The 14,149-nt window shown below is 30.8% G+C and overlaps 1 long non-coding RNA gene across 1 annotated transcript; it reads right to left on the bottom strand.

Moving 5' to 3' along the window:
- Nucleotides 1-5,126: 5,126 nt before the first annotated feature.
- Nucleotides 5,127-7,981, bottom strand: LOC128172115 (uncharacterized). Its single transcript, XR_008242197.1, has 4 exons — nucleotides 7,908-7,981; nucleotides 5,919-6,057; nucleotides 5,608-5,696; nucleotides 5,127-5,302 (listed from the first exon to the last, which is right to left on the bottom strand). It is a non-coding gene; the product is annotated as an uncharacterized LOC128172115 (long non-coding RNA).
- Nucleotides 7,982-14,149: the final 6,168 nt, after the last annotated feature.

Raw genomic sequence — 14,149 nt, 5'->3', positions numbered from 1 at the left:
TAGTGCTGCCTTACTTCGCATGCACATCGAACACGTGTGTCGTTCATACAGAGTACACAACATCTGCATCTTTTTGAAACCCCAGTGGCACTACATCCAACACAGAGGCTAAATGGTGTAGTAAAACCAAGAAAGCAACAACTTAACATCGTTTTCATCCGCTCCTACAAAACACTCCGTTTCTAAAATCCATGGGATCATTAACATTGCTCGATCTGCCAGTGTGTAGTTTGCGCATGTGCGATGTTGTAACATACATTCGAAAACAGTCTACAATTATCGAGGATTTTTGAAATATCTGTGACTGTAATGCAGTCTGTCTTGTTTCGTCGTACATTGGATTTGCCTTTCCAGTGGAGTGGTTGTCATATTTTTGTTCAAAATGCGTTTCTTCGTCTTTTCGTCCAAGGTAACGTGTTCGAGTAAATGAAATTCCTGAATGCGGCGGAGCATGAATTGTGCTCACGGCTTTATTTAAGGGGTGTGTAGCGATGAACAATAGAAATCGACAACTAATATGGCGGTAGTCGGAGATACAAGGGAAATAATGCGTATTTATGAATTAATGTCAGCTTTAACTTACCACTTTAAAACAAAGGCAGATGATTCAGTATTTGTTCAGACTTTGTAAATTGTTAATACAGTTTTATTTATGCTTTCAGACTTGAACATCAGAAATTTTAATCGTTTTTTAGACCAATCATAATTAAAGACCATCGTCTAGGTATCAGAACTAACTGACCCAGGTAGCCACGTCATAACAAACCTGTGTGTGTGTGTTTATATATATATTTGGGTTTTTTTCAATGATAGGTAACAATTATACTAACAAAATTTCTTATGTTATAAACAAACAAAAGTTCCTTTTGATTTAAATTTATAATGGTAAACATAATTGCTGCTTAATAGTTAATTATATTATGTACAATATTGTTTATAAGAGCAAACATTTCTTTATTTATCGGAATGAAAGGTAAATATGACACGATATGAATGTTTGTAGTATACTTGACATCGACTCCGCCTTCATAGCTTAATCAGTATAAAATTGATTCTGCCTTTAACGCTAGCTACTCCTAAACCACGTTTTCAGAAAACACTGTTCTATAAATTTTACTACTAAATTTGATCTTCGTGCAGCAGGATTCCTTTAAAGACAATTGGTAAGTTAAACTAGTTTCTTTTTATCGTAGCCCGAACAACCAAATTGCTTCTAGCATGCACAATTTGGTATGTGTTACTCGTTAAGGACAATATGCGGTATTTTTTCATTTCTCTCTACAAAAAAAAGTTAAAGAGAGAGAGGGGGGCGCCTTTAAAATAAGGAAGAAATAGTTTAAATCATATTTAAAATGTGTAAGTAAAATGTTATCACCCAAGTGACCTCATAATAAAAAAAAGACGTCAGGAGGATTGTCTTATTTTAATAGATCAACGTTTTTGAGCAAAATATTGGTTTATTCCGGAGGTTGGTCGACTGGAGAGGTTATGAAAAATACAGTAACTATAAAAATAAAATAAAAAAATAACATGCTGAGTTTTGTCAAACGATTTCTTATTAAGCAGTCTATTTTCCTATGCCACTCACGTTTACTTTGATAGGTAAAATCTGTGTGCAATTAAAATTTCAATGAAGTTTAATCATAACGATAATAATACTAATACTATTCTGATCAGATGTAAAAACGCTTAGTTTTGTAGCTCACATTAGTTCAAACGTACTTTTCTGATATTTTCCCCCAGTGTCTGTCAATTCGGAAACGTTTCACGTATTGGACGTTTCTCTACAGACCACTTGAAAACATTCAATAAAACTTGGTACTATGCATCCTTAGGTAACAGGAGTTCAGATTTGTTAAAAACGAAGGGTCGAGTCTTTTTTTTTAATGGTAATTAATTCATAAGCTGAACAAACAAGATGATCAGTGCTAAAATTTACGGGATTACCATGCAAACATCCTAAGATAGTGTAAATCCTAAATTGTTAAAACCGTGCCCAAAAGCTCATTTAATTGTTCAAATTTTTAACAAAATATCTGTGAGCCAATGTTCACTAGTGATACATTTGTACCCCCGCTCTGATGGGAATATTCTAAAAAGGAAAGTCGACATTTAACAATAAGTTGGCATCCGATTTGTACAAAAATATATCCCACAATATGGAATGCCTACACAAAAATGTGTTCAAACTTTAAGAATCTGCGATAAATAGTTGCTGAGAAATCTTGGAAGAAAATTTGCTTGAAACTTTAGGCAAAAAATAATCAATGTTGTCATTTAACAGGAAGTTGACGTCCGATTGGTACAAAGATGTATCAAACGATATGGCATGCCTAAACAAATAGAAACATGTCCATCTAAATAGTCCATAAAATACGTCTAATTGACAAATATGATTATCGTACGCCTCAACTTATTTATTGACAAAATTGTAAAATGAAGTAAAAAAGCATGAAAAGTGGTAAGTTTTATTTTAAAAATTCCGTCTTTTTGTAGATTATACAATAATAAATATCTTACCTCACCAATAGTTGAAATACGATCGTAAATATTCTCAGAATATTCTTGATGACAAAAGTTTTCCTAGTAGACAGAGTGATGCATTCCATTTTACATATTATATCCTTTGTCGGCTTTCTAAGTAAAGAGTTTCTGACCTACTCTGGCTTGACATAAAAATTACTGAATAAGCAAAATCTCTGGTTGTTCCCATTAATATATGCAGTATTGTACAACAAACGTTGTTCAAGAATCACAGTAATTGTGCATTGATCAATATTGAACCGTTGACTTTTGAGTAATACTGTAAGCAATTATATTACTACTCTCGGCTTTAGTCCACATTTTAATTTTGTTTTTTCTCTTTCTGTTTAGCACGTATTTTTTCTGAAAGGTCGCGACTGTTCAAAAATAGTACCTGTACTAGATGGCGCAAGATATACTACTGTTTGTCTGTTCGGTCAAGAGTTTATGTAGACTAAAGCGTATCAGAAACCCCTGACTTGGGAAGATGATTCTTTAAAAACCACCAAGCAACATTAGCCTTTGCCTCTAGAACTAATCAGCCTAATGTTATTGCCTCAGAATAATTTATTACGTGAAATAAAATTGGATTTATCGTTTCCCCCTTTATTATTATGATTTGCTCTTTAAGTTTCGATTAATAGTGTACATGGTGATTTGTCCGTAAAAATGTGATTCACAAATCTGTGTAATTTTTAAATTCTCGTTGAGTATCATTAAGTGATTTTATCATATCACCAATTCATTTACAGAGAGTAAAAAGAAAGTTTTTACTGTACTTGTTAATCTTTTACCGCCAAACACCAAATTGTAAATAGCATAAAGATTTAAAATTATATTACTGAATTTCAGAATCAACTATGACACATACTATTTGATTATTAATTACAGATCTAACTTATATCGAAAGGTGGAACCACATGGATCAGGAATCAAGGGTCATAATGATGAGGCTACCCTCACTGTTGTTTCGATCGTTTTAAACTGTTGTAGTATTTTCGGTAACACAGTCGTATTGCACATCTTTCGGACAAAATATGAACGCGAATCTAACTACCGTCTATTTGTTCTGCTATTGGCCTCTTTCGACATAGCAATTTCAATCTTTCATGTCATAAAGGAGCAATTCCGGCGTAGGGTAGTATTCTTTGGAGGCGTGACCATCCTTTGTCCCATAATAAACTACGTAGGGTATTCCATTGGCATGGGAATAATGTTTATGGTACTGTTTATCGCCATCGAACGATACAAGAAAATTTGCACTCCTTTTCAATCTCAATTTACAGTCAGACAGTCAAGCATTATCTGCGCAGTTGCAATTCTTGCTGGTGCCGTCTTGAATTTACCTATATTTATAGTTTTTGGTACAAGAAGCTTGACAATTGGGGGGTTTAATGCCACGAGATGCTGTATGATCAAGGCATACGATCAAAATTTACTTCCAGTAATTCATGTTGGGTTTCTGAACGCCTTAGTTCTGTGTGTAGTGTTTGTGATTGTTGTTATACAGTGTAAAATCAGAGCAGTTGTTTTGCGCCAGACTGCAATGAAGAAAAAGAGGAGGAATTTTCCTCGATTCCCAAAAGAAACATTTACAAACCTTGTTACAGCTTCTAATATTACCAAAGATAAACCTGTTGGAAATGTAGATAAAATACTAGTGAGCTCTGTTACAAATTTGCGTTCGATGAAAGAGTTGTGGACTGGAAAAGAAGTCGTTTCGAAGTCGCGATCCAAGGCCGTAAATGAAGACAATCAAGCTGTTAAAGTCACAATTACTTTTAGCATTATCACTGCACTCTTGATAATCAGTTTTCAAGCACTATTCATGTACCATGCCGTTTTAGCAGCCTCGAGATTTGTTTACCCCGAGGACCACATATCGTGGAATCGCGACTTATTCAACATATACTTTCCGGACATAGGCACAGTAAACGGGGCATTAAATCCCTTTGTGTACTACTTTACGGACACGAAATTTAAAAAGGAAGTTAAAAGTATGTTCCAACGATAACGGAAATGCGTTGGACAAAGATGAAGAAATGTATGAATAGTTAATCAATGCCAAGAGAGATATATACTTTGCTTCTAATCGACGCTTTGAGGGCTTGATGGTCAGGGCCATTTTTAGTGTGTATTGATCTATGGATTTCGCCACATATCATTCTTGTATCAAAATGATATGATTCTTATATAATTGCGCTGATATGAGATGATAAAAAAAGGGCATCATATGAGAATCATATCATCGGTATCATATGAGAATCATATAATTCTGATATGAGAATTATATGATAAGGGCATTATATCAAAATTATATGATGGCTTATATAATGATTATATAATTCTTATATGACAATCATGTAATTTTAACATGATATGAGAATCATATGAATATAATATGTGTGCAAACTATGGCTTTGCAATGCAAAATATGCCCCATATTTGACACATGTTAAAGCTCAGTAGTATATAAAATACATAGAATGTATGCTATCCACTTATTTCACATGCAAATACATGTAAAATAAATGCCTCTAAATGTTTTCAGTCTTTAAAATCATTTGTTGATACTCCTGAACTTGCTGTTTCAACCTCGCCTCAATTGATCTTGAGAAATTTCATTGGTTTTCCTTTCCAAGCCACTTGAGTTTATCTAAAATCATAGCTAGAGAAAAATAACCACAACAATTCTCAGAATTAAAATGAATTTAATTCCTGCAAATGATAACATTTAGATATTTCTATTCTTCTTGTTCTTTGGCGCTTCATTAGTTTTCTGAAAAGAAACATATTTTGACACTTAGAAATTACGATATCAGTTTTTATGATTTGTAAATAGGCACAATGTTATAGTACACATATAGCTCCTGTATGCTACGATATGTCAATGTTATTCACCAAAATTGATGACAATTTGTTGCAAATAAAACATGAATTTCCTATCCTTTTACACATTTATTTCCCATTTAATAATGATTGCTAAATCATTACATTTGCAAGCTTGGAGAGAGAGAGAGAGAGAGAGAGAGAGAGAGATTAAATGTCCAACATCAGTATCAATTTGACAAAGTAAAGTATTACCCTAAATTCATTTAGCCCTTCAAGTCTTTCCATCCACTTCTCCCTTTCTGACGTGTTAACCAAAGCATAGCACAAGTTTGGATTTTATCCTGAAATGTTAATACAACTTCACTATAGCCATGCTTAAGACAAAGAACATAACTTTTAGAATCATAATTTTAAAAAGCAAAATCAATCATGTGTTGTTAACTATTAAATGAACTGTCATAAAGTTTAATATCATTCTTAGGAATCTGGAAATTATAAATATAAGTATCAACAATTCAATGAAATTTTAAATTAATTTTAATGATGTCATATATGTATCATACCAGATTCAGTATAGAACACAATCTTTATATCCACTTCTCGAGAATGCCAGGATCTTGAAATTATAGTCATAGTCTTTAGACTAGTCACTACACCCAGACAAATCTTAGTACTAAGCTTGTGTACTATAATAGCCATTTGCTGAAAAATATAAAACACAAAATAAAATGATGAATATAAACATAGTTTAAATACATACATATTTTTTTTTAAAGATACTGACTTTCATACTACAATATTACTGAAGGTTTAGTAGAAATAGATGCCATGCTACTATTTTGAAGATGTGAGCAAATTGTGAATTAAAATGTAATAAAATAACACTTATTTATGTGACTGACTGGTCATTTTCAACAAATACTAGTACTTGTCTTGAGCTAACTTGTTAAAGAAGAAAAAAAAACAATAAATATATTTACATTATACATAATTGTGAAGTTTACTTATATTATCTGTTTATAGAGTAAATTAATTTTTTAAATGAATAATTATACATAATTTTATGCTTGACATGCAACATGAGATAATCAGTGAGTCATTCCCTGCTGATCTTCGACAGCTGAGAGGAAGGCCTACTTGTTGCTTCATATCAAGCTATGCTCTAGATGTCGGCTACTTTCACTTTGAAAGTTTTTAGTGTTCAGATTGCGCTTGTTCTTCATTAATTGACATATATTTTGAGTTGGTTATTGTTTTACAAAAGTGTTGTACTATCTAAATCAAATTTAATTAGCTATAACTGCACAGAGCTGTCTCTGCACTGTGGGAAATAACGTTAGGCCTATAATTTAACACACAGGTCTGAATTTTAAATCATAAAATTGTTTATTGTTGCATTAAATTTTGTAACTGTATTACCTCACACGTTTATATAAACACTCCGACTCTCTCCAGAGAAGGAATATAGTAGTTTTTATAAATAGAAACAAGAGATCATATTGACGCAAGCGTCAAATGGGCCGCCAAAATATAGTTGTATGCATCACCATTGGTTAATTACATAAAAAAAAAACCACAAACAATAACGAGTTGTTTGTACTAATTTTAAGGGTAAATTTTAATATATTTTCAGAAATACGTTTTGAAGTTAAACATTTTACTACATGTATTATTATTAAGAAACGATTTCGTTACCGTAAGCATTTCTAATGGTAATTGTATGATAATTGCAATAGTATAAAGTAATAGAGAACACATTGATTTGTACATTATTCTAATACAAAGTTCAGCTCATCATTATTCTCTTGGATATTATGTATTTCAAACCATTCTGATATTTTTGTCGCATTGTATTGAATTAAACCTTAATGCATTAGTTTAAATGATTTTAAGGGACCTCATGATAAAATAAAATTGGATTATTTTAAAGGTACATGTGAGGTCATGTCATCAGGTAGAATCTGCACAATTTTAGAATTAAAAAATATGCCGGATTTGTTTCCTTTTTTTTTTTTTGACGCAGCAAATAGAAATTTAAATATATCATCTATATAAAAGTTCATGTCATTCAGGTCTTTAGTATTTCAGGTCTTCATTATGTCCCTTATACCGATACTTTGTTTTGAAACGAATGAAAAACTCCGAAATTTTCCGAATAGATTATAGTCTCGAGGAAAAAAAAAACGTGTCTAACATAACAGTCTATGACATACTTTATATTTACGAGTAAAACCAAAAAATGTATTTTTTTTTTAAAAGGCATTAAACATATTTCTATATGCAAATTTACTTTTAGTTCATAAAAATGGCATAAAATTAATTCTGTAAAAAAAAAAAAATATCCCGCAGAAACGCAGTGACAATATTTAAATGTATATCAAAAAACGGACCGCCTTCTGGCGGCCCGTAATGATGAATGATTCCGATCAACAATCTACTAGAATTTTCTTGGAAAAACCCAGCAACAGTTCTATAGCATGTGCAGATTTACCGTCAGTTGATTAATTTAATTGCTCGTAAATGAAAAAGAAATAAGACTGGTAAATCCTTACCTTTTATTTAAAATCATCCTACATTTCTGATCTCTTCTGCGTTCGTGACGTAAAATATGACGTATACATGTGAACGAAAAATCGAAGCCGATTCAGGTTTCATGTGAACGAAAAATCGAAGCCGATTCAGGTTTCATTCCGGAATTGTTTACACCTGGCTTAAGTTGATTATATAATTCGTAAAAAAAATATATTATTCTATAAGCCTTTTATCAATAGTGATTTTATTCATTAAACAAAAATATAGGAAGTAATTAAGATGTCTACACTGTTTACCTACTTTACTTGAAAGCAATAGAAATCCACTCATTAAATAATTAATTCGCTTATAATTTCAAACAAATTTTCATATTAAACCAATAATCATCATGCCGCAATTAATTCGAAGGCATCTAAAATGATTTTCATACATTTTCCTCGGAAATATTTTGATGTAAATCACAATCATATAATTATGATATGAATCTTATATAATTTTGATATGATTTTATTATGATATAATTCTCATATGAAGTAGTTAATCATATAATTCAAATCATATCAGAATCATATGATAGGGATTATATGATTCTTATATGAATCAATTTTTATATCATTCTTATGTGATTTTGATATGATTCTTATATGAAAAGAACTTCATATCAGAATCATATGTGGCGAAATTGCCTATGTACTTTAGAAGAGGATCTTTATACAAATACAAATATTTTATTGGCACAAACACAATTACAATAATTGGCAAAGGCCCTATGGATATATAGGAGCATCGTTGTATGTTTATAATAACTGCATGTATAGTATATATCTTTTTACTGATCAATATAGATCAGTTTAACATTTCCTTAGACTAATTGACATCTGTGTTCAAAGCAGTAATTAATGAATTTAACAGTGATTTTTAAAATAGTATGTATTTCACTATTTAAACATACATGTAAAATGTATATTTCTTTGTCCAAGTTATTGGCAATATTTATTTTAATTATATAAAAATTACAAAACATTTATTCATACCAACAATGAAATTTCAAAGGTTAATATGTAGATGTTTTCCTTACAACATAATTCTTTGTAGTTTTACATATCATATTTGAAAATTTTATATAGGATACGATAGTTTATTTGTTGATTATCAATCCTTCATGATGCTAAAGAAGATATTTTATTTAAGTTTGATATAGATTTTTAATAATCAAGAAATATCAAAACTGAACAATTAGTCCGTCTTAAATGTTATTTGGATTACAGTTGATTGTTTCTAGCTAGTGAAGTAAGATTTTGAATAATAGCAACGAAAAAGACAGAAAACTCATTAAATTTTATGTGAGAAGAAGGTTTCCGTTCTTTTACTATACACAAATAATCGGCTCGGAACGACATTGTATACGACCAGCGGGAGTTAATATCAAAGAGCCTGGTACCAATGAAAAGAATATTAATACCAAAAATACTTAAATGACAAGGTAATTATTACTGAACTTATGACATAACAGAATAACAGAATAAAGACATATGGATCAAATAAAACTAATAAAACTGAAGCTAAGAGAAGAAATAAAATGACCTCACAATGCGACGAATATACACTTCATGATAAAAATCGATGATAATAACACAATAATACAACCTGTTGATCATTAGATAAAAATAAATTGGGTGAAAACATAAAAAAAAATATAGTAACACCGGAAAGGAAGTCGTTTTAAAAGCGATGATAAAGCTGAATACGAGTCGAAAATTGTGCTGATTGCGATATTTTATCCTTACTCATGTCTATACAAACCGTATTAGCACTACAGATATCTGAACAGTTTGAAGTATTACTCGGTCCAGGTTTCACCTATGTGGTCGTATTTTTTTTTTACTGTGCTGCTGCTACATGGTTGCGGTTAAATGGTAAATTGTATGGAATATTTATACGTAATATACGGGTCAAAATATTACAAACTGAAAATGCAAGCAGAAAAGGTAATAAAATATATAAACAACATTTATCAATTTATAAATACATCGCTTTTACCATCTGTAGGATATATAATTCACGTACGGTGTATCTTTCCTGCATTTTTCGTAAACAATGAAAAGACTTCATTAAATATCATATTATATTGAAATAATGATGTCTTAAATCAAACACAGGTACATGTACATCAATTTATAAATCCATCAGAGATCGTTTTATATCACATTATTAAAAAAAAACGACACGTAGTCCTTAGACTTCCTGGTGTGCATTGGTTCAAGTAAAATGCCTTTCCTCTTTTGCGATTGAAACTTATTTAGATGTTGTTGATAAGTGTGAATTCGTCCAACATAGGTGTAAAAATATTGTTTCTGTTCATGTTTTGTATTTTTTATTGATATAGTGTTATTAAAATATAGATAAGATATGTAATGTGTTGTATTTGTTAACTATGTGTCATACATACAAGTACAAAAATTGATACTTTATTTACCTTCCTTCAAGAAAATTTATATTCCTACAACAAAAGGTATTTATATATGAGTTTCTTCATTTGGCACTGTTTTTAAATCCTTCAATGAAAACAAAGATCAATGTTTTATAATACTATATGTTTAACTATGGTTAAAGATTATCTTTTGAGAAGAAATGATTCTTTCATTTGTTTTGTATTCGTCTTAAGAAAACTCACAATCTTTCTCAAGGGGTGTTGATACATTTATGAAAGAACAAGTTGCTGTCCTTTAAAAAAGGACTACAATACGTGGACCATTTGCATGTGTTTCCAACGAAAACGTGAAAGCCTTAAGATTATCAGGGATTCCACCGACTCTAGCCGTCTGTTTTTAACCACTGAATTTCTACGTTGTATTATGTATACATGTATGTATAGCCCTGACTTTTTGCTCAGAATTTAAAGGGTTCATACTTCTAAAATAATTATGATCTATCTATGAATGAACTTTGCATGTATAGTATCAGGCATTCGGTGAATTCTACTATTTGCGCACTCATTACGATTCGCACTACTTTGTTACCTATGCAGTGACAGGTTTGTGTAAATTAATAATTTCGTATTTTGATGCATTTTTCCTGAGATTTAAAATTTTATACAGTGACATAATTATTCAATCATACTTAAATGCTTAAAACAACGGGAAGTACTCTAGCTTCACCTACTATAAAAGTAAAGTTAAGTTACATGTGTATTCCGAAAACAACAAAACATTGCAAATTATGCTATTTGATGCATGTTGTAGTTTCGGCATAACAATAACTTATTTCATAATACTGATAGTTCATATCACATGCCAATCATTTCTTTAAAAGGAATACTTTGTACTGTTTACCGACAACTTTACAATTACAGCGCCTTTGAACTTTTGTGTGCATATGGCACGGAATCCCGATCCCGATTCAGATAAACGTGTGCTAGCCTGGTTCCCTGAGCTACCTATTACGCACAGGAACCAGGCTAGCTCATGCGCAGGCTGAATTTTCCCCATAGCATCCGGTTTAACCTCGCTTATATATTTTCTGCGTGGACCTCAGGGTCCACGCAATAGAAAAACATGTTAAAATAAATGACAGCTAAAGTTTAGTTTAGTTTCTGTATGAACTCGAAAGCTCAAGTTAAACAAAATTTTAGCATTGACATATAATAACATTTTGATGTTTATTTCTATGTGTTCTATATTCTTGCAAATATCACCCCACGACATTATATTGTCCTTAATTAATTGTTTGGCGCGAGAATGTTATAAGGAAATTTTAAACCGAATAAAACTTCATCTTGCTAGCTGTTTACGGGAGAGTTAGTTATTTTACTGTTTGGCGTTTTTTATAATAATATTAAATAACATATTATCTCTTTAAACTGATCCATTATAAATACACTTTAAATCTACAAGAACCTCTTTTTATAGAATCTTAGGGATGCTATTTTTATGTTTTTGGGGTTTGATGAATGAATAGATTTAGAGGTTTGAAAATAAAATTCAAACATTTGAATGATATAAACGCAGCAGTATCGCTTCTTAATTGAAAAACAAACCTTTGAAACATTGCAAAAAAAAGTTAATACGCACTATCTCCCTTTTATCTCCGATTATCGCCATATTAATCGTCGATTTCTATTGTTACGCTAATCGCTATACATCCCCTATATACGGCCGAGATTACTATTCATGCTTCACGGCATCAAATTCACCCGAACACGTTACATTTGCAGAAACGCGTTTTGAACAAAAAACAATATGACAACCACTGCTCTGATAAGGAATATTCGATGAAAGACGAAACAGAACAGACTAAAATCCAGGCACACATATTTAAAAAAAAAAGATCATTGTAGAACGTTTTTAGGTGGCTCTTGGGTAAACTTCTAGTGAGGAAACCTACCCTGAAAATTGTCCGCGTGATCCATAAGTTTCAGAGTTTTATTTCTTAAATTTATTTGAAACCCGTCTGCCTGGTAAAGATGTTATCGTGTTTCAAACGCAGTGTCGCTGATAAAATCAAGTAACGCCATTTCAATTTCAAAACTATCCTCCAAACATTTCAACGATAAATGCGATCTTTATTTAACTTAACACAATTTTAAGAGATAATTTTAAATCAATAAATGAATAGATAATCAATATGCCTATTTTTGCAAAACAACTTTAAAGATTTGAAAGATTTCACAAATTCTTACATTTTCATGACGTTTGTCACCAGCGAAAATAAAAACATGAAAATGCGTTGGTTGACAAGCTTAGCTTATTAAGACATAAAGGAACATGCAAATACTGCTTATTAACACATTAAAGAACATGCAAATACTAATTAGACATCATTATGAATGTTATCGAATGCACAAATGCAATAAATGTAAGGTTGTGAAAAGAAAACGGCGATTTTACTTGTCATGAAACTCTTTGTCAATCAATGCGAATATAATTCCAATACAACTTTTGACATAATGAGTTTGTAATAGTATACAATAATTAGATAAAGTCAAAAGAATATTTATAGTTAGATCGGTGGTTGATAATACAGAAGTTATAATTGTAAAAAAGGGAAAGTTATTTCACACAGTTCAAATTATTTACTTGTCTTAACATGATTTTAATAAAAGAGTTCAAACGCACAACCGTATCTTTAAGAACAATATCTTACAATGTATGTCAGGTCTTTAAAAGTTTAGCACTGGATAATTATAAATGTTTGTATAAACTGCATTTATTAATAACCTTTTTGAAATAGTTTCTTTTGTATTTTCTAAAGATCATTTTCCATTTTTTTTTTTACAAAAAATGTATGAAGTTGCAAGACAGTGAACTCTTTACTTCGAATCCTATTACGACACGAGCAAACCTGCGAGCTACGTTAAATGGGCTTAAGTGGTTTTGTTGAGCAAAATTTAGTTTGTACATGTTCATTATGTCCTACTATTAACTTAGTATTAAAGTTGAAATACTTCTTTTTAAATTATTTTTAATACGCGTCGGAAAAAACTTAAGAAATGAATACATGTTTTACATACTTTACATTTAACCAAATTTTTACAAAATGATTACAAGCTTGCACCCGTCTGAGATGTATGTTTAAAAAAAAATCAAATATGCCATAAGATAGACCACTGCTAAAGGAGTTCATAATCACCTTAATTATCATTGTATCTCACCTGTCAGGTGAGGTATTTACCTTTCAATACCTACACGAAAATACGTTTTTTTTCTATAGGAAAACAATATTCCGATAGGAGATTTTAAATTACTATTGAAATACAAGAACTTCCGATAGAATTTGCTAAAATCCGATAGGAAATTTTAATATTTCAAGAAAACTTACTTGTCTAAATCAAATTCCAACATTTACTCTGTAATACCTTTCTCATATAGAACACATAAATTCTAGACGATTTTTAGAAAATCTTATAGTATTGGAAACATTTCTTGTTGGAAAATCATTTTTCATATGGTATTTTTCATTTTCCTATTGGATATCGGTTTTGTAAAGGTTAATTAATATTTTGCCTGTCAGGTGAAACACATTAAAAACAAAACTAGATAAACGTGCCGTTTTCAAAAATTAATAACAAAGCAAACAAGCAATTTTATAATTATTTGAAATTCTTGTTTGATAAAATCAATCACATTGTCACTGATTTTATTACATTACAAATTTTACTGGAAACATTGAAGGAAAAAAAAATGACTACCGTTTGCTTCTCTAATAATTACTATCGACCCTTTTTTTTCGAATGTATGTTCAAAATATAACAATCACACATGGA

This window comes from Crassostrea angulata, chromosome 2, assembly GCF_025612915.1.
Source record: "Crassostrea angulata isolate pt1a10 chromosome 2, ASM2561291v2, whole genome shotgun sequence".
Taxonomy (NCBI): Eukaryota; Metazoa; Mollusca; class Bivalvia; order Ostreida; family Ostreidae; genus Magallana; species Magallana angulata.
The sequence above is the reverse complement of the archived record's forward strand: the minus strand, read 5'-3'. Positions and strand labels throughout refer to the sequence as shown.